The sequence below is a fragment of the Pezoporus occidentalis genome, unplaced genomic scaffold (assembly GCF_034315485.1).
Source record: "Pezoporus occidentalis ecotype Australia unplaced genomic scaffold, CSIRO_AGI_Poc_V1 ctg308, whole genome shotgun sequence".
NCBI classification, from domain to species: domain Eukaryota; kingdom Metazoa; phylum Chordata; class Aves; order Psittaciformes; family Psittacidae; genus Pezoporus; species Pezoporus occidentalis.
Genome location: NW_026915030.1, coordinates 198,946 through 217,895, shown reverse-complemented (window position 1 = coordinate 217,895; position 18,950 = coordinate 198,946). Strand labels below are relative to the sequence as shown.

Here is an 18,950-nt window from a genome sequence, read left to right as displayed (position 1 = left end):
CCACCCAGTAAGTTTAGGGTGACACACACCTTGGTATTTAAATAACTGAGATCTAGAGATGTAGGACATAGGTGACTCAGTTGGAGCCAACTCTTTAAACAAATGCAGGTTTTAACAGGAGAAATCCCTGTTCTATTCTTACAGAGTTTAAAGGTTACAAAAAGCTCTATGCTGGAGGAACACAGCAGCACCAGGCAAAGATGCTCTGAATTCCACAGAGGGGCTGAGCTGTCACTCACACAGCACGAGCTGTGGATCCCCAGCTTCATGGGAAGAGTTGCAGCTTCCTTTTCCACATTCTCACCTGCAATAAACTACCAGATGTTTAAACTCTTGAGTTCCAGATCAAGTGTTATTAAAGTAACCCAAGTACCCAGGTCATGATTTGAGGGGTTACAAGGAAGCTGCTCTTCCAAAGTCAGCTAACAACAACACATCCTTCAGACAGGTCTCAAGCATCGTATCTGTTTCAACACGTATGAGCTCTGCTAAGTCAAGTCTTTCAACACCCCTTAGCACGATCCCTTGGGGAGAACACAATGGTGAAACCTGACTAATTGCTATGAAATATGGTGCCAACTCAGTTTTCTTTTGCAAATGCGATGGAGGCACCAGGTTGTTTTACCACAAGTGATCTTCATCCTCTGAACTGGCCCCTCAGGGTGTTCCTTCAGCTTCCACATTTTACTTTGCTGCAAATACCTCCACGGATCCATCACAACCAGGTTGGACAGGGCTTGGAGCAAGCTGCTCTAGTGGAAGGTGTCCCTGCCTGTGGCAGGGGCTGGAGCTGGAGACACTTTAAGGTCCCTTCCAACCCAAACCAGGCTGGGATTTGATGACCTTATGAACACCAACCCCTCACAGGGACCCCATTCTTTCTCCTAAGTTTCCCAGAGTCAACCAAGAGGATTGAAATTCTCCAAAACAGGTGCTCCAAGCCCAGTTTAACATTTACTGTTCATCAATTCATGGAAGTTCAAAACCTGACCTTTCACAAGCAATAAACAACCCAACTGGCTACATCAGCAACTGCACCACAATGGGCTCCACAGCACCAGCTCCACATTCCCATGCGTCTTCCCACCACCCACACCACCTGAAGAGCCCCGAGTGCTCTGTGCACCTGCAGAGGCAGCCGCCGCACTCCAAACCCTGCCTGCAAATTCAAACCAGCCCTAGGAATTCTTCAGTTGTCTTGGCAAGAGTCACTATGAAAACTGCGCAGTTTAAGCACATAAATTAGGGTTTGGACTTGTTTTTGGCATTCGGCCTTTCTTTAAACTGCAGCTTAACTAAACGGGTCCCAGTCACCTGCCTGCTTCTAATATGGTAATTCACACACAAAAACTTAAGTCCCTCCATGTCCTTTTCATGATACAAGTCACTTCAGACGAAACCCTTTTGACAAGGCATGTTTTATCACTCCTCACCTTTGGTAAGTGAAGTCGCTTTAGCCCCATGACAAATGTTACTGAACCTGCAGCACGGTTTTAGAAGAATTCTTTATTAGTGCATTCCTTGGTCTGCTGGCATTGACACATGGGAGCAAGTGTTTATGATGAAACTAAACCCTGAGTTTTGTTGTAAGAATCAGAAAACACAATAGCAGTCGGTTTATATACTTAGAAATTGACAGGAGATGAGGCAGATTAACCATATTGCTATTCTGGGACTCGAAGCACATTCAAGTACACAAGGCCTAGCCCTCCTAGGTGTCTGATCTGAATGCTGATCAATCTGGGTGCAGGAGCAAGAAGCATGCTAGGAGCAGTAAAGGCACTGCTTCAGCAAGGGCTGGCCAGAGAATCACCACCTCTGGGTGAGCACTGGCCAGGTCTCAGGCAGCTGGACATAGCGCTGGGGCAGCTCAGAATACTGGACCATAAATTGAAATCATGGGTAGAAAAGTGAGCTACAGGGCACAGCACACACACAGCTTACTCTCCAGCGAGCTGCCACGCTGTTTCCTCCCCAACCAGAACAGTTCAAGCTGTCTTATGCAAGAGGAAAAGTCCTCATCCCTCAGTGCTGAATGAGGAGATGGCGGTCAAGGAATGATGCAACAATGCTATTAAAACTAATAGGCCTGTGGGTGTGACCCTCAAAAGGACAGGAGCACCTCCACTTGTACCTTCTACAAACAGCTCAGGAGAAAGCTAGGCTTCAAACAAATGGAAGCAAGAAATAGCTCCTACTGCCCTCGTTATGCCAATCTTACACTGGGTAAACCAAGCTAAATCCTTCTGTCCACAGTTCCCGGGGCTCCACATGAGCACCGCACCCCCCAGTGCGGGCAGGGCCAGCAATGAACCACCACCACCCTCGCAGGTGAGCAGCGCATCAAGCAGGTTGCAAGACTGCTTCTGACTCCACGTTGATTACAACAGCAGGATTGGCATTGCTTTTCTCAGGGAATTAGCAAAATATTCCCACCTTTAGACCCTTCTACTGGTAGGTTATCAAGCCTTTCAGAGCTCACAGGAAGAAGCGTCTATGCTGTGTATTGCAGAGGCACGAGTGCTGTAGCAATTGAAAGCTAGAGAGCTCCTAAGCCAGCTTACCAGTCAACATTTGAGAAGCAAAAGATAATTTGCCTGGACTAATGAGCTAAGTATAGACCACCATGACTAGAGCTCCCCAGTTATTCCTGCATTTCTTCTGTTGGGAGTGAAACAGCCTGGGAAGAAGCAGAGGCTTCAACAGTGGGTACAGTCAGTTACTGAAGCTATGCCAAGCAAAGCAAGAGTGTTCCTGGGTTTAATGGACCAAATTCTACAAAGCAGCACCAAGAATCAAGATCAGCATCTTCCAGATCAGCAGAGTGTGTTCACCACCCTCAGTTCATCATCATACTTCAGCATTTTAGGGAATCCCACTGTTTTAGAGCCCCCAACATACTCAGCTTGCCTAGTCCTCTCACAGATCAGTGCTGAGCCTGTCATTCAGAAGCTAAAATGCCAGTTTGACATGTGAAAGCCAGTTTGGTTCCAGCTACTAAAGCCTGCAGAACTGAAGGGGGGGAAATCAACATGCCAGTGACCAGGCATGTAGGTACTATACAAGAAATTTCTGTTTTCTGGAATTCTCTTTTAATCAATATTTACTATTCTTTATTATTCTTTAACCAGGTTTTATGAGTATTACTTTTAAGGCCGGTGTCCCATATAGTTATAGATTCTGAAGGAAGGACCTGGGATGAGCTGTACTACCACCAAGGAAGTTTCCACATCAATACCCTAATACGTGGTTTGAACATGTGGAGGTGTTCTGGACATACAGGCACGCTCTCAGTATAGTGAAGTTGCAGTCATTTTTATCATGACCCAGGTAGGAGCTCCAGAGCAGAGATCTGGTCTCCTTACTCAGCAGTTTAACTCTGCTTCCCCCTGGTTTTGCCAGAACACAACCCAGCAACAAAATACTAAACACTTCAACTGGATTCTCCAGAACTGAAAATTTCCATGTGCCTTCTATCTGCAGTCTGAGTTTACTCATCTGTTATGTACAGGGATGCTCTGCAGCAGTGAAATACACTAACCAAACACCTCAAACCATGTGATACTCATGCTTGAGTCTGGAGGGATTAAGAGATTCAAGTCCAGAGCAAAAGAAAACAAGCAAGCTATTGTGTTCTGCATTAGGAAACAACTATGCCTTGACCATAATCCATCAGCCAAACCTACAAGGAAAGCCCAGCAGACCTCAAAATATTCACCTTGTTCCATCTTCCTCCTTTTTCCTCAGAGTTCAGATTTTCCCAAAGAGAAAAAAGGTGCATTCTTTTGGAAGTTACTCAAAGAAAGGTTCACTGAGCATAGACAAAGATAATGATTTAATTATAATGGGTATCCAACCAGAATATAATGCCCCGTTCACAGCAAATTCCTGCTACCAGAGCGGGAGAAAATGAAGAATCTGAAGTCTCAAATGCACCCATGACCAGTGTGTCCACCCATCACCATGTAATTAAAGAACAGGAATGCTTAATTGTAAAGATGAACACTTGTTTGATAAGGATTAGTCATTCACTTGATGAAAAGCTTATTCACTGTTAGAAACACACAGTGCTCAGATGGAAAGTAGTAAAAGGTCTGCAGGCAGAGGCCAGAGACTTCCAAGTTTACATTATACACACTTCACCTGCATTCAGGAAAACAATCAAACTAACCTGGAAACGCAACCTGCTTACAGTCTAGTCAGGTTTCTTGGATCAACATGCCCACACTACACTAACAGATTTGTTCTTGGAAGTGAAAAAATAAGGAAAACGCAAATAGAACAATAAAACCAAAGCTATCAGCTCACATCACTGAGAGGTGTTTCTACTCTAGCCCATAGCAAACTGACTACAGAATGGATAGAGCAATGCCCTCACATCCATTCTCAAGTAAAGCTGCTCTGCAGCATGGCAGGTAAGTTTTCCTCTCGCAACCTCTCCTTCGGGCTCATCTGTTCTTTGTCAGGACACAGACAAGTATCTGAAAAGCCTGAACTTATAGCAAACCTACAGAACAGCAAAGGTCAGCTTTGAGAACAGCAGTTGAGAGTCAGAGAAGGCACTGAAGGCTGGAGGCAAGTAAAACTGCACAGAGCTCAGCTGCAACAGATCCAGGAGGTCTGAAAAGGTCTCAAACACCCTCTCAAGGATGCAACAAACACTATAATTACCAACAGAACTTCACAGCATCTCATTTATCTCCGGTTTAAATTTCAATGATAGCAATTACAAGCTTACAGATAGCAATGCAGTAAGTAAAGCTTTCCCAGGTACACATTTAGGTCAATTAAAGCTACAAGAGATCAAATCAGCCACCACAGCAACCACCTTGCTCCCTTTCCTGATCTACCTGCAGAGAAAACACGGAGTCAGGCTGCTGGTCACCTTCTAAGTACCAGGTAGGAAATTCCAGGGAAACCCTTTCCACCAACTCCAGACTCAGCCACAACCACTTCCCTGAGCAACTTCGGCTGGAAACTCATTTTGAAAGCATGCAGAGTGATAGGACAGAGCTTAATACTACATCAGCTAGGAGACTGGACCATTCTAACCTCTGCTGTACAACAGAATTGAGGCTTCACGCTGAAGAGAGAGTTATGCTACCCATGTAACACGCACTGCAGAATGTTAAAAGTATGAAGGCTCCACGGTCATGAGCAGTTCCCGTGCTGCAGTAGATACAAGTGAATTGTTTGTATCCCTCTGGGTGCTAATTTTGTTACCAGTTCTTTAATTCAGCCTTCAGTTTCAGCCAACTCTTCAGTACTTCCAACTACCACGTCCAGTAAGCAAACTGAAAGCAAAGTTCTAGTATTCTGCCCTTGACCTATGAAATGCTAAACTCTGCATGAGCGAAAGACCCAAAGATCTGATTTTCCACCTATTTTCTGAAATCCTGCCACCAGCTGTACAGAAACCCCCTCAAAAAAATCCGAACCCTACCTGCAGAACAGCCAAAGCACTGAGAACCCAAGGAGTCACACTCGCAGGCCTTGCAAGGCTTCTGATGCCCATCACCCCCAAGGGGCTACTCACAGGGGTGAGCTGAGGAGACAGCAAATACCTGTGGGCAGCTCCTGCCTCTGCTCCACTCTCCAGGAGCAGTCAGCAAGCCAACTTCTTGTCTGCAGACTGGCTCTCAGCCTATGCCTTCCAGCACAGAGAGGCATTCCTGTCCTCTCCTCACACAGGTGCCTGGAAGCAGCTCCTCCAGGCACTTCCAGGAGTGAGAAAGCAGCGCTAGAGAAAACAGCCTCATTCTGTCAAAATCCTGCCCATTCCCCAGCGATCCAGGAGTCAAAACCCTTCTTTAAAGGCACAGGGAAAGTGAAACTATTTTTATTTCTTCCTGAAGCCTTGGCCTTCCAGGTAATGCTACAGAATTAATGCTTTGATTATAGCCCTAGTTTCCAGGCCCAGAGCTGGAGAAGCAAATGAGGCCCACAAAAGGGCAACAGAAAACTGTCCTAACAGCGTTTTTATAAATAATGTCTATACCAGCACATAAACCTCTGGTATTGGAAAGAAAAACTACAAATAATCATAGCAATGCAGCAGTCTTCCTCCCTCCACAAACTCAATTTGAAGTGCGTTACTTCTCTTCATACTCACTGTATGTTCTAGGAACTGAACCTTGTAAAGCACCAGAACAATCAAAATACCTAAAAAGAGACTACTGGCCTCGTGTCCACAAGAGCCCTCCCATACAGCCAGGCACCCAAGCCAGGGATCTCTAGTTCAAGCTATTGTGTTTCAGAAATCTCAGTTAAAGCATGATGCAGAGCTTTTCGCTTGGTTTTCCTGATGGGAAATCTTTCCACACTTTTAAAACAGGGTAAGAAAGACCACAGACAAGAGAGCCTTTGGTGCAAGTCACGGGAACAGTGCACTTACAGCGTGAGAGAAGCACACACCAGTATAAGTTACTTGGACAATGTTGTTTCCTTGAAAAGTAGGAAGCTGAGATCACACTGAAACAAATCTTTCCCAATACTCTTCCCAGTAAGGACCTGAGAGGGTAGATCCTGCACATCTCCTACAGATAATCACAGTAAAGAATAACTTTAGGTCTGAAATTATTAATCCAAGACAAAGCAGCTCAAGATACCCTGCAGAACTGCCCCAGCTGAAGAAAGCAAGCACCTAAATCCTGCTTCCATCTCACAGAGTCTAACAGGAACGCTGAGCAGCCCAGGCACCTAATCCTGCAGGCAGAAAAGCACATTTGGATTGATTCTTCCTGTAACCAAGTGAAAATGCAATCACAGCTTCGTGTTTTAAAGCTTTGCCAGAAGATAAAAAAAGGCAGTGCTATGAGAGCTCTGACATTCAGGTGCTTGCCCATGAAGCAAAATCACTTTCTAAGCTCTCCTCACACTGAAAGCTTCCACTTTTTCTCCCCAGCAGCATGCACTAGCCACCACAATAGAGGAGCCTGTGGAGAAGCCCCATCCAACTTTTGGATGGGAAGTGTCACTGCAGAAAATACAGCAGCAACTGGACTAAAAGCACATGGAGGGGAGAACAGAACATACAGCTCAAGCTCAACATACACAACAGAGAGGAAGCAGACAGTTCAATATCAGTATCAAAGCTCAAGTGTCAGAACACAAGTCTCTCCTGCATGGCTCTTCACTGTCTCCAGGTCATGCTCTGGAAGGTCAGAGGCCCGTGGCAGCCTGCCTTGCCGTCCGCACTCACAAGGTTCAGACATTTGAAATGCCCTCTTACAGCTCTCACTGCAGAGAACACACCACAACGGGGTGCTGGCCTGTCCTCCCAAAAGCCCAGCTCCTCCTAAGGAGCCAGGGACTAACACCAAGCTCCTGATTTCATTCCAGCTTCAAGCTAATTCCACAGGTGACAGTAATTTTCTAAGCAAAGCTCTGGCTTCCCAGCTAGCACTACACCTAATACTTCACCAGATAACTAGCTAAAACCCTTGAGCTGACCACTACCATATTATTCATATACTGGAGATCAAGAGTTTGATCAAGTCAGTGAAAGCATCAGCTAGATGTGCATCTCAGACGAAAGCCATCCAGCACACCCAGCTTCATTTTCATCATGTCACTCAATCACAATGAACACCCAAAATGACAGTGAGATGTGCTGAGCAAGACAAAAGGCAGCTTGCTTTGCTTTTCACCTATAGTACTCATCTAAGGCTTGGCTTCTTTGATGTTCTGTCCTCTTTCAGCTAACACTGAACTACAAAGTTGCACTTTCAAGTGTTTGCAATTCACTATTTTTAATTCCATATCTCTAAAAGAGGGATTTAATACTACTTCAGATTGATCAGCATGAGTTACTGAGGACACATTTCATTCCTGGCATGACTGACAGCTTGTACAGCAGCCTGCCCCCAAGCTATCCTATCAATGCTGCTTCAGAGCCTTTCACTTCATTCCCAGTCAAGAGGAAAAACAACAGACTACTCGCTCTAAAATTAAGCTCCACTAGAATCTTGTTCAGAGTATTAATTTGTTCAGAAGTGATAATACTTGAATACAGCAGCTTATAGAAGTTTAGTTGCAATGTCACCTAAAAAGGGCCATCCAGCTTCAAGTCTTTTGAAATCCAAGGCAGAATAAGAACCACTCAGGCAGGTTTTTTCACAGGTTGGGTTTTTTTTCCTCCCCTTGTCAGAGTTTGGAAGGGTTCTACCACCTACATGATCACTCTTACAGAGGCATTAGCTGCCTCACCTATACATATATACACTCAGATCAGAAAAACTTCAAACTGGATCATGCCAAGGTTATTTTGGTGCCACTACTTTCAGCATTAACACCCTCAAGAGGAACAATGCCTCCAAAGCACCCAGTTGCCCTCCATCAGATCTACTGAGCATCCTTCCAGCTCTTGCTCAGCTTGCCACCACACTCCCATGAGGAACCAACTGCTGCTTGCTAAACTTTACATTAAGCTTTAGGTCAGAGGTGTTTTAGAAGATGAGTCAAAGCTAGGAATCAGCAACTGTATTTTAAAGTTAAGCCTTTAAAAACAGTGCTTTCAAGGGACATCAGTGACCCCAGAAATAGCTTATCCATTTCAACTAACGTTCCAGAGAGCCTCCTGCTCTGCTCTTCTTCCCCATCTCACTTTGCATGCTGTGGTGCTGCAGTTCCACGCTTCACTTCTAGGCCATATTGGTACTTACTGGAGGAGAACAGAGCACCTCCAGCCTCCAGCTTGGAGCCACACAACCGACACTTCCTAACAAACTGAGGATGAAAGATGCCACTGGTTTCAGCAGGATACTGCCCTCTTCTTCCCTGCTAACCAAGGCTGTTCTTCCCTTCGCCTCAGAGCAGCAGGGACTTATTTGAGGCCTTCCTCATGGGATAGAGCATTACCTCCCAGAATCACTACAGCCAGTCGGTGTTCACCACATTTACACACTAGCAGAACCTACTCATCAGACGAGGGGAAGAACAGGTCTGGGCTACTCATGCTCTAGCTTGCAATTAAATTTCTGTGGTATCAGTATGTTCTGTCTGTCATCCTCACCTGCTCAACCCAAAGCAAGGGGACAAAGTCTTGGCTGTTTCTGTTATCAGCCACATTCCAGATCAGTTGACACCAGAGGATGCTGTAGTCTGTGCCTGCTGCCCAGCCCACAAGGAGCAGGCACAGGAAGCTGACACACGTGCAAGTCAATGCACCAGTCTGAATGCAGCAACCCTGCACCATTCAGGATTAGTGTATCCAAGGCAGAAGTTGTAAAGCACAAGGAGCAGAGGTCTTCAGTTCTTTACTAGGTACCACGAAGCCTCAGTAAAACATCAGTATTTCTAATTCCTAGATTAGGACAAACTTCTCTTTTAGGTCTTTCATGCAAATCATTCAGTCCCAAAAAAAATCTGAAGCACCACAAAGGTAAAGAAATAGTTATCTTTTAACAATGCAGTTAATTCACAAGAATTACAGCAAGGACTGAATGCTAGACATATTCCTAAAGCCCTCCCGACAGCACTGGAAAGTTATGACACCAATATCTAGAAGAAGGGTGGAACTACACATCACGAGTTAAAACCCATACGGGATCTAACAGGCAGATCTTTTACATCACCAGCTAGTCAAGAGAGAGACACATGAAGAACAGCTGCACACACTGTGGCTTGGAAAATGTATATTTAAAAGCTTATCTTGAAAAAAATATAACATCTATTAGTTTGAGTCAGCCAATGAAAGCAACTATGTATGAAACAAGTGCATATTTAAGTATCTGGACTTTCCATTCTGTTTATGATATCTGATAAGCACTAACACACTATTTGGAGTCACATGCTCTGGAAGACAACACCGACATCAAGCAGAAGAGTCCCCTCTCATTATATCCAGCTCCACATCCCAGGAGGAAGCTACCAGAGCAGAAATGACCATCTCATCCTTTTGACCTGTGCAGGTGAAAAGAGCTCCAACTTTATGCTGGATGCTTCCCCTTTCCTCCTGTTCCTCCAGAGAGAATTCCTTCTTCCTTGCTACCTGCTCCTTGCAGACCTGTTACTCCAGCAGCCTCACAGCACCTTTCTCCTTAAGTTACTCCTTTTCCACGCTAATTGCCAGCAAAGCACTGCATAGCCACGTTCCTCCTACTCTCAGAAGGCTGACAACAACTCTCCACCATTGCGGGTTGCACGTAGGTGGAATGAGAGCTGAGATACAATACAGTATCGCCTGTCTTCAGAAGCATGGCCATGCTGCACTTGTACCTCCTCCAGCTGGGGATGGCCACTTTTATGGGGAAAAAGAGAAATAAAAAAGAGCTTCTCAAGCTGAACTATTCCACCTACTTGGTACCACTTGTGGTTTGCATCACTTAAGCAGGCTAACATCGGCATTTTAATAACTGCCAGTGCAGACAGGTTATGTCATGGATACTAACAGCACCCTAGATGGGGACCTACAATACTGTCAGCAAGAGAACCAGGCTTGAGCCTCGATCTACCACTTCTGTAATGTGAAGTGGGACAGGAGCACCTTTTAGTGCAATCAAAAGCCACCACTGCTCAACACGATTCCCACACAGTTGCCCCTCCCCAGACTGCAGAAGCAGGCAATGGGAACACTTGTCACTGAAGCACTTCAGAGCCCCACGCCCCGCCTTTGCTTATCTGCAGAAAGTTTCAACACTTACACTTCACACTATTTCCTGTGCCATGACAGAAAGAACTTTTACTGTCTTCCAAAGCCACTGTGATCAGTAACAGCTGAAGCAATGCCACTATCAGATGGCAGCCTCCTCCCCTGGCATTATCGACAAGCACCGCTTCAGGAAAACTCCTTCACCTCCAACAAAAAGTTAATTTTCTAACACTATGGCACATGTTTTATACAACAGCACACAAAAGGCACCTCAGCTTTTTAGCTAAAAGCTTAGAGCATGACAGGTATTACAAGAAACCTGCCATAGCTCTTTCAGTCCCACTACCATCCCTTTCCAGTGGGCTCACCTAGGCATTTACACATGCCTTTATATTCACCATAAAGCCAAGCTGCACCTTCCTGCTCAGCACCACCTGACATGATTCACTACACAAGCTCTTGTCTTCTAAGAGAAAGCCTCGCTGCACATGGTTACACGGGCTCATCACACGACAAAACAAACAGGCAAAGCACACAGGAGACTGCTTGTCAGGGGTGAAGCCTGCAGGAGTTACAAGCTCCTACTCAGCCTTCCCCCCAGTGAGGGAAGGGTGTGCGAAAAGGAAAGAAAACAGCTTCCTGTGCAGGGAGATGTGAAAGAATATGAGGTCTCATCTGGTGATAAAGCAACAATCCCTAAAATGATGAACAGAAAAGGGAACAGCTTCAATGCTACAAGCTGAACACCACGTTGGGGGGAATGGAGCACGGAGGGGGCAAAACACTACTCACCAGAGAAGGGCAACATCTGCTCAGATCCCACCAAAAGAACGGGACTGTTAAGAGGAACATGGGGAAGAGGCACAATTAAAGGCCAAAACTACGCAAATAAAAAGCCTTAACAAACCCCGCTTATAAAGGGAACGGGAATTTTGGCCCCGCGCACAAGGGCAGTTGAACACAGCCGATACCCCGACCAAAGCAGCACGAGAAGCCAAGCACGGGGACCACGGCTGCCAACGCCATGAGGCGATCCCCCAGCTGAGCCGCACGCCGCGGGCCGGGCAGCGAGGCCCGCAGGCCGGAGCCCACCTCCCCCGGCCGCGCAGCCCGAGCCCCGCGGCGGACGAACGCGCTGCCACCGCCGCCGCCCGGGACGGCAGCGCTGCCTGCCCGAGGAGGAGGCCGCCGCCGTCACCCCCGGCCGCGGAGCCTGACGAGCGCCTCAGCCCGAGCCCGGCACACACAGCACAGCACAGCGGAGCGGAGCGCAGCAACCCAGGCCCCGCCGGCGCCCCTCACCCCGAGGGGGCGTGCCGGGCCGCGGCCCCGCCGCTGACAGCCCGGCCGCCCTCCTCCAGGCCCGGGCCCGGCAGGCCGGCCCACCCGCGGCCCGACAACACAGCGCAGCACGGCCGGACACCCCCGGCAGCTCCTTACCGCGGGGCAGGGCATGGCGCGGAGCCCCCACAGCCCCGTCCCGGGGCGCGGCCTCCTGCCTGGGCCGGGGTCGCTGCGCTCCTGGGCCGCCTGCGCCGCCGCTCACAGCCACAACAACATGGCGGCCGCACGGGACGCGGGGACAGGCGCGCGGCCTCCTCCTCCTCCTCCTCCTCCGAGGGGCGGGGCCGGGCGCGCCCCGTTCCCGCCTCCCGCGGCGCAGCCACCGCCTGGGGGAGCCGGCGCGGCCCCCCCCCCCCGTCCCCGTCCCCTCAGCGCTGAGGGGAGCCCATGGCGGCAGCGCCGCTCGCACCCCGGTCCCCCGTCCCCCCCCTCTCCGGAGCCCCGCAGCAGGTAAAGCGGGCTCCCCCCTTCCTCTTTACAGCCCTGCGGGGTGGTTCCACCCCGTCAGCGCTGGTCCCGGTACGGACGGTGCCGGAGGAGGTTTGCGGGCGCCTCGGCCGAGCTGTGAGGCAGGCAACGGAGGCGGGCTGGAAGTGGGTGCTGAGGGGAGTACTGCCCCCGGGGTGCTCCTCGGGTCTCAGCCCGCACAGAAACACCCTGTCCGTCGGTAAAAGCCACTTTGTGCACGAGGTCTTGTGGCCCGCTTCGCCTTTGTGACATTCAGCGCAGCTCTAAGAACATGGGTGGCCCCGTGCCATCGGCAGACACTGCGCAGCCCGCAGCTCCTGGAGCATGAGGTAATGGGGAGCAGGGAGCCAACAGGAGGCACACGAGCCAAAACCCACATGGACACGGAGAGCCAGGTGATAAAGAGAAGGGATATGACCCTTAAGGAACAGACAGGCACAGGAAAGCTGAAGAGCAAATGGCAGCGGGGTACGGTTGGCAGGAAGCATCGCAGCTCCCAAACCGAAGCTGGTGCAAAGGAGTTCCTTTCCAGCAGCAAGGTTTGCAGGTGGGTTTTGTTGCGACTGTGATGGGTCATGAGTGCTTTGTACACATCTCCATTTCACAGCGCTGTATGTAGGTCAGGTCGTGCTTTTGAGAGGTATTTCCACCTGCTCCTCGCGTTCGTCTCGATCTGAAATGAAATGTTTGCTTGCAAGGAACTATAAAATGCACTCCTAAATTATCCACAGGACTCCTCCTCTGAGTCCAAGGCTAGTCATTGTAACAGATGGACTTCAGTCTGTCATTAAGTCATGTTTAAGCTAGAAGTAGCATTAACGTTCAGAGAGAACAATACAAAACACAGGATCCCGTGTCTTTAAACTCAGATATAAGCTGGGCAGTGAGTTGTTTTCTAGTTTCTATCCTTGGTCAGGGACAGTAAACACTTGAAAGGAAGTTAACCAGTCCCTATAATGGGATTTTTTCCAACAACAAGCCATCATGGGAATGCAAATGTGATCTGAATGTCAATATGTACCTTCAGAGGAACTTTGGACGAAATACAGGTAACTGAAGGGGAAAACAGGATTCCTGGCCCGTTTACAACCAAAAGCAGGCGGTATAGCTGTACCTGACAAGGATGTGTGTTGACAGCGTTAGGAAGAGAGTATGAATTTTGAAAGGTCGCTGCTAAATGGTTGCCTTTTGCAGTGGGTCTGGACGGAGATCAAATGTGACCTACTTCAGGGAGCTGACTCCTGGACACCCGGAACCTGCTGGTTGCTCTTTCTGCTCTTTAAAGAGGGGGAACTAGCTGGAGTGCCATCACTGTGACTGGAAAAGCCAGGCACTTCCAGCTCTCATTTCAGGGACACCCCTTGTCTTCTTGGCGCTGGTTTTACAATACAGTTAAACACACCACATGGAGGCTTTCCATGTCTTGGGTTCTGAGTCTCTCCATTTCTTCTGTTACAGTCTTTTTTAGATATGGCCCTGTGTTAAATGACTTTTCCCTCTATTTTCCATGTTGGTCGGGGCAGAGAATGATAGCTGGTGAGAATTATTTTATGGAAATGAAAATTACTGTATCCAAGGGGAGAACCTGACATGCAGCTCAGGGAACAAGGTGTTCCCAGGCCCACAGACCTGGAACGTATCCTCACTCATCCAGGACAAAGTTTTTAATTTGTGAGTTGGGAATGAATTACTGAGGAGCACCTGAAGCACTCACTGGTTTTAAGCAGCAGGAGGAGAAGCAAGCCAGTCATTTAGGGACCTGTTAGTCAGACCTCCAGAACATTAAAAGCTTAGAAAAAAAAAACATAAAGGAAAAAGTAGTTTGGGACAGACAAGTAAATGGAAAATAAGGTAAATATGTAACAGCTTTACTAAAGATAGACTGAATTTAGCTAAGATTTTACCTTTGATAATTGTTTTCTAGACAATGGATAGATAATAGGTTTAATCTAACTGGATTTAGTAAGATACTAAAACAAATGCCACATGGCAAATGTATGGTTCTTCTGGGGAGCTGTTGGGTAGGTGAGAAGCTGGCTGCAGGCAGATGGCCACGGTTTGGGTGGAAAGGCAGACAGTGAGGGTGGAGCTGAGCTCCTTAAGAAATGACTTGGAGTCAGCAGGTTCAAGACTGGATCCAGTAAATTAATGGAGAGCACCTCAAACAGTCACCACCTGCGGACTGCAAAGGGAAGAGAGAGCAGAAGGTGCCCGGGCTATGAGGCCCTCCATGAGCTGCAGCTCTCGGTGCTGGCCACAGTGACCAGCAGGCCACGCTCTCCTGATCCTGCACAGGATTGTTCAGACAGGCCTTGGAACAAAAGGGAGGAGTGAGCTGGTGGTGTTTGCTGATGACACAAAGTTGGGAGGCAGTGGCAGTGCAGGGAGAATATCCATGTTGCTGGAAGAGTTGGATAATATTGAGAGCTGGCACATTTGGAAATGGGATGAAACTTAATAGTGAAAGTCCAAGGTCATACACTTGGGAATTACTAGGAAGAATCTCTGCAGCAAGCTGGGAGCTCATCAGTTGGAAAGGACAAAAGAAGAGAAAAGTCTGGGTGTATTTGTTGATCTCAAGATGCCTGCGAACTGCCAACATGAAGCAGCCCTGATGAAAAGCACTTATCAACTGACATATTTCCAGAAGGGGAAAACTTTAATACCACTCTACAGAGCTCTGCTGTAACCTTCTCTGGAATTCTGTATGCAGCTCTGCTCACTTTTAATCAAGGGAGACCAACTTCAAATATGACTGCAGAATAATTACAGGGTAATCCTGATTTTTTAATATGTAAGGATCTTGAAATGATTTGTTTAACAAAAAAAAAAAACAACAAAACCAAAAACCTGAATGCTGAGGAAGGATACAGTTATTCTCTATGAAACTTCAGGGAGTAAACACAGCAGTAAACACATCTCCCTTAAGAGCAAGGGTGATGTTAATGTAAGAGAAAACAAGTATCCGATGGCCATGAAGAGTCAGTCTGGACTGAAACATGAGAACACCCAAGCTTCCAGCAGCACAAGTCCTGAGGCTCTGGGTCATCCTTCCCAGAGCTGCCTTACCCTGTTGTGGTTCCACCAACAGCTGAGAACTGACCCTAAAGACCCCACAAGTCCTGCCCAAACCTCTCCTGCTGTTTGGGACACAGCTGTCAGGCTACTAGTTGGCTTCTTACAGAAAGAGAAGGGGTTCCTGATGTGGCAGGATATTCTTTGGGCTGCAGTCATCTGAGTTATTGGCTGTATTCGGTAAGGTTACATGTAAAATCTGCTGGTGGTCGTGGTGGAGGCTGACAGTTTTGGATCATCCCACCCTGGTCCCTCAGGTCCCTGTAGTCCAGAGGCCAGCCCTTGTGCCCACCCTGTAGGTGGGCTGCAATCCCTGAGCAATCTGCATCTGGCACCGCTGGAAACAGCAAAACCCAAACACCTCTCAGGTACCTTCCTGCCCCTGTTACCAACCAGTAACCTTTATATGTTTCACTCTCATGAGCCAAACAGCCAACCTCAGCCTTTGTGGGCTGTTTCTGTTCTGATGAACCTGATAGTAAGCTCAGATATGTGTTTACACACCATCCTGTTTCTCAAGAATGGTCACCTCATGAAATGCAGGGCAGTTTCCTTCCTCAGAACTCCAAACTCGTTGTCTTGGCCAGTTTTCTACCCAAAAGTAGCTGTCTCCATCCTTTCTCTTCCATTTTGTTTGATTTTTCATCTTTTACCACCTCACTTTAATGCTTTACTCATTTTACTCTCTTTTTTTCCCACTAAGGCCTGAGCAGAACACTGCACTCAGCCCCATCCCTCACCACTGTATCTGTATTCATCCGGTATGTGATTCCGTTCTTTCCACTTCCAACAACTGTGCAGCCTGTGGGTGACACTTTGCTGAAGGGAGGCACAACAAAGCTGTCTTGGCTACAGCTGTACATCAAGATGATTCTATGATTCTAAATAGAAGGATTTGGGCATGTAAGGAATCAGGCATCATAAAATCACAGACTGTTCTAAGGTCTTCCTGGTTCTCTTCTCCAGGCTGACCCAGCCCAGTTCTCTCAGCCTGACTCCAGAGCAGAGCTGCTCCAGCCCTTGCAGCAGCTCCATGGCCTCCTCTGGACTCACTTCAGCAGCTTCACCTCCCTCTTGTGCTGTTGCCCCAGAGCTGGATCAGGGCTGCAGGGGGGGGTCTCCACAGAGCACAGCAGAGGGGGAAAATCCCCTCCCTGACCCAGAGCCAATGCTCTGGGGTCAGACCCAGCTCACACTCTGTGGGTGCAGCCCAGCACATGGGGGGGTTCTGGGCTCAAGCACTCACTGAAGCTGGGTCATGGGGAGCTTCTCATTGACCAGCAGCCCAAGTCCTTCTCCTCAGGGCTGCTCCACCCAGTCTCACCCAGCCTGTAGCTGTGCTTGGGACTGCCCTAATAAACCCAGGGGCAGGACCTTGCCCTTGGCCTTGTTATCTCTGCTATCTGAAGTGATAATTTCTTACTGTAGAAATCCTGCGGTTCCCCACGCAGGGCCGTGCCTGTGTGGTGCACAGAGGAGGGAGTTCCCACCCACAGGAACTTGCACCATTAAAGCTCACAGAAGTTGAGAAACTCCTTCGCTCTACTGGCCAGGAGGACGTGTACCACAGGCACCAGAGGAGGGAACGGGCACTCCTGCCCCTGGGCAGCACAATGCCATGGCAGAGGGTGAACAAAGACGTATCTTGGGCCATCCCCAGTGCCCTTCATTAGTGACCAAATAAAACCCAACCTACAATGAGACTTTATGCTAGGAGGGGAGAATATACTTATGCTAAGAATATGCTTCATTGGAGAATGATGGGATGTGGAAAAAATAGTTAATAAATTACTGTAGGATCCATCAGGTCAGTAGTTTAATGATCATACCTCAGCCTCTACAACTATCGAGAACATGCTAGGGAAGGCTCAGATCTTCCTTCAGTGCCTCTTAAGCTCAGATACCTAACATTAAGATAAAATGTAAAAAAGGAAGAAGTAGAGCTGTGTTGAGAAACAGCAAATCTTTGGCTGTACCGAATCAGCATCATCACTGGGCAGCATTTCAGCCGCTTAGGAAATCTAACAGCCCATTTCCAGGACCTTGCAGCTCAGTGCTACAGTTGTGTCTTTTTTTAGATTACATTGACATTTTTTTCTGCTCTTGTCACAACTCTTTCATTTTCTTTCTATTTTTGTCATGTGTTTACAAGTGCTGGTCCTTCAGGGTTTCCTGCTCCCTCAGCCCTGTGCGGGCTGATGGCTTCAAACCCTGTCCCAGCCTTCTGAAGGGGACATGGGGCCAGGTGGTGAGGGGTGCCTGGTCTGTGTGCAGGCCCAGTAACCACTGAGAGCGTGTTGTGAGGAAGGGAATGGCTGGCTTTGTTCCATGCCTGCACACAAGTGAAGCACATCCAACCCCCAGGCTGCCATTTAGGACTTTAGATGGAACTTGAGGAAATGCAGGAACTGTGGAAGCACTGGTGCTGCTCAGGAAGCACAATGCCATACCACAGCATTCTGTTCACTGGAGACTAACAAGGACAGCACGTTCCCAGGGTCATTCCAGTGTTTCAGTCCTCCTCTTGGTGCTTTTTGTGCTGCTTGAAATGAAAAAGGCTGCTTTTGTGTCTTATCACCAGCTCGGCCCTGCAGACTGAGTCGAGGAGATGACTGGAATGTGCCTGTCAGAACACTGACAGTGCTGCCGGAACCAGGGCATTCTTCCCTGGCTTTGACTTATGACATCTGATAATCTGCTCTGAGCAGCTTCCTCCCATCCATGAATCATCCTGAAGAAGGATCCTTTCAATAAAAGCTCTTTTTCCAAAAGCTTTTGTCTAGAGACGTTCTCCAGTTTGGATCCAATTTGAAGCCTGCTTGCCTGGTAAAATTGGATGGCTCTGGATCAAACCTTCATAGAATCACAGAATCGCAGCCTGGCTTTAGTTGGATGGGGACCTTAAAGCTCATCCAGTCCCAACCCTTGCCATGGGCAGGGACACCTTCCACTAGAGCAGCTTGCTCCAAGCCCCTGTGTCCAACCTGGCCTTGAACACTGCCAGGGATGGGGCAGCCACAGCTTCTCTGGGCACCCTGTGCCAGCGCCTCAGCACCCTCACAGGGAAGAGCTTCTGCCTCAGAGCTCAGCTCAGTCTCCCCTCTGGCAGGTTAAAGCCATTCCCCTTGGCCTGTCCCTCCATCCCTTGTCCCAAGCCCCTCTCCAGCTTTCCTGCAGCCCCTTTAGGCACTGGAGCTGCTCTCAGGTCTCCCCTTCAGGAGCCTTCTCTTCTCCAGGCTGACCCAGCCCAGCTCTCTCAGCCTGGCTCCAGAGCAGAGCTGCTCCAGCCCTCGCAGCAGCTCCGTGGCCTCCTCTGCACTCACTCCAACAGCTCCACGTCCCTCTTGTGCTGCTGCCCCAGAGCTGGATCAGGACTGCAGGGGGGGTCTCCCCAGAGCCCAGCAGAGGGGCAGGATCCTCTCCTCACCCTCTCACCCTCTGTTCTGGTCTCAGCAGCTCTGCTGTGTCACGC

At 48.4% G+C, this 18,950-nt stretch overlaps 1 protein-coding gene across 6 annotated transcripts in view; it reads right to left on the bottom strand.

The window, feature by feature from the left end:
* MTMR3 (myotubularin related protein 3) overlaps positions 1-12,190 on the bottom strand; it is a 74,750-nt gene extending 62,560 nt beyond the window's left edge. For 3 of the 6 annotated variants that reach the window (XM_062627814.1, XM_062627818.1, XM_062627820.1), the window contains exon 1: positions 12,032-12,189. The gene's annotated coding sequence lies outside the window, so the exon portion shown is untranslated. Of the gene's footprint in view, positions 1-11,383; positions 11,428-12,031 lie in introns of all 6 variants that reach the window. The other 3 variants (XM_062627816.1, XM_062627815.1, XM_062627819.1) reach the window with 2 other exon arrangements.
* Positions 12,191-18,950: the final 6,760 nt, after the last annotated feature.